Genomic DNA, 2,443 nt, shown 5'->3' on the forward strand with positions numbered 1-2,443 from the left:
CTTCCATGAGGAGCCCAAGAGACTAGTAGTTATTCATAACTTTAAGTCTATAGTAATCCTTACAATGCCATTTATTAAATGTATAATTGAATATTTCAAATTTGCAGACCCAAAGTTTGTGGGGATGAGAAGAACATATTCTAGAGGTGAATCACAGAGAGGGAGCATGGGAAGGGCCAATATTACTTCTGCCCCTTGTTTTCTGGACCCGCATATGTTAGCTATTTGGGAGACAACATTATACATCCACTTATATACAGCATCTTGGAGAAAAATCCGAGACTCACAGGGTGTTTTCCTAAGCTGACAAATTAATTAATTCAGTGTGTATAAAAACATTCTGCCATTCTATTAGGTTGGAAACTTTTGAATGGTGAGGTATATAATAAGTCCCAAGACCATGCATCCATACTCACACCTTCTCTAAATCATCTAAATCTTTTTCCGATTGACATCTGGTGGCTTTTGCTGGCTTTCAATTGTGCCCTCAGTTTCTCTCCACTTGGGCTTCTCCATGTTTCTCTCCCTATAACCTAATCTTGGGTTTCCTATAGCACATTGATTGGTTCCAAGAGAATGCGTCCTAAGAGAAAGTAAGCCAAGCAAAAGCTGTAGTATTTTTATGATCTTGCTTTGGACACTGTTACTTCTATTGTAGTCTACTCATTAGATATGAGAAACTAAGACTGTACTCTATATTTGAGGAGAGAGAAATTATACTCAAATATTTGTTGGAGAATTGATTTGAAAAGAAAGGTGCAGACATGTTTTAAAGCCATTACTCTGACCTCTAGCCGCACAATATATATTACATTATTTCTATATGAAAAAATATACTTTGTTCTGCCTGTATGATCAGATACTGGGACCTCATCAGCCATGAAGAGATGTTCTCCGACATCTATAAGATCCGGTATATTTTGCCTGGGCTGTGCCTAGAGGTGGAGGGGAAGAGGGTCAGTAGGACAGAGAGTAACATTGATTACTCACTCATTGGTGGAAATGCCTCTGTGAAGGCAAAGGTACCAAAGCACAGTAACCACTGATGTTGATATTGTCATGAACCATCATTGGCAGGAAACCGGCTTCACAAAAGATGGCTACAAGAAGTACATTAAAGAAAACATTTCAAATCTGGCTCCCCGCATATGTCTTCAGTTTGGCCCAAATAAAGTCCTATAAAAAATTCAAAAACAAATGTACATCAAAGATTACATGAAATCAATCAAAGGGAAACTTGAAGAACAGAGACCAGAAAGAGTAAAACCTTTTTTATGATGGGGCTGCAGAACTAATCAAGTCCATCCTTGCTAATTTTAAAAACTACCAGTTCTTTATTGGTGAAAAAATGAATCCCGGTGGCATGTTTGCTCTCCTGGACTGTGGTGAGGATGGTGTGACCCCATTTACATTTTCTTTAAGGATGGTTTAGAAATGGAAAAAAACAATGTTAACAAATGTGGCAGTTTGACTCTATCACTTGTCAACTGGCTGCTGATTTTCTTCCATGACTAGGACAAATGGGACTGACGTTATCTTGAGCTCTTCATTTATTTTGACCTTGATTTATTTGGAGTGGAGGCATTGTTTGTAAGAAAAACATGCCGTGTACATTATCTAAAAATAAAATGCATTTAAACTCAAAAAAGAAAAGAAAATACACTTACCACTGCCTAAGGCCCATCCCCATAGATCATCTATGAAACAATAAATCATTTTTAGCATTGTGTAACGTATGGTCTCCGTCCAGAATTCTCAACTCTGCCATGTATTCATAAACAATATGTAAATGAGCTTATATAGCTATGTTCTAATATGCTTTTAACCCAAAATCATGTTGGCTGTAATTGCCCTGCTGCCTCTAGTTTGTTGACTTTTGATCTCCTGCATCACACTCCTGCTTGAGGTCTAGGATCTGCTCATCTGAATCATGTCCTCAGAAGTGTTTCCTTATGTAAAACTGTGCATTTAGTTTTTCTCAGTCTTAGGACCCTAGAACTAAAAAGAAACATTCTCTGACTAACACAAGTCAAATACAATGGCTCAACAGGAGTAGAATAATCACTATAGCCACATTCACTCTGACAGGGGGGAAGTGGGAGGCATCTCTGCGACACAGATTGACAGTGATTCTGAAACACAGCTGGGCAGAGGTTGCCAGCTGAGTAATTTTCTGAGCCTGCTGCTGTCCTTTAGACGTTTGAGGGTCCAAAGTTCTCTTTTCACTTGGCCCTGTCAGTGTCTCTTTTAGTTCAAACTGAAATAACTCTATAAAATTTTGTGGATTTCCTGTGAATCAATTGGTAATCTACTCTGTTAGAAAAAAGTCATATCAAAATTTCTCTCCAATGTCAGAACTTTCTTCTGTGGCCTTCCTGCAAGATTGCTGAAAGACAGCTGTCAAGATTTTCAGAAGCTGTAAAATTGTATGAAAAGTATGAGG

The 2,443-nt window shown here is 38.1% G+C and overlaps 1 pseudogene; it reads left to right on the plus strand.

Annotated features, from left to right (window-relative positions):
• Nucleotides 1–851: 851 nt before the first annotated feature.
• LOC141571244 (translationally-controlled tumor protein-like) lies at nucleotides 852–1,515 on the plus strand (annotated as a pseudogene).
• The last annotated feature ends 928 nt before the right edge of the window (nucleotides 1,516–2,443 follow it).

Source organism: Rhinolophus sinicus, linkage group LG04, assembly GCF_036562045.2.
Source record: "Rhinolophus sinicus isolate RSC01 linkage group LG04, ASM3656204v1, whole genome shotgun sequence".
Taxonomy (NCBI): Eukaryota; Metazoa; Chordata; class Mammalia; order Chiroptera; family Rhinolophidae; genus Rhinolophus; species Rhinolophus sinicus.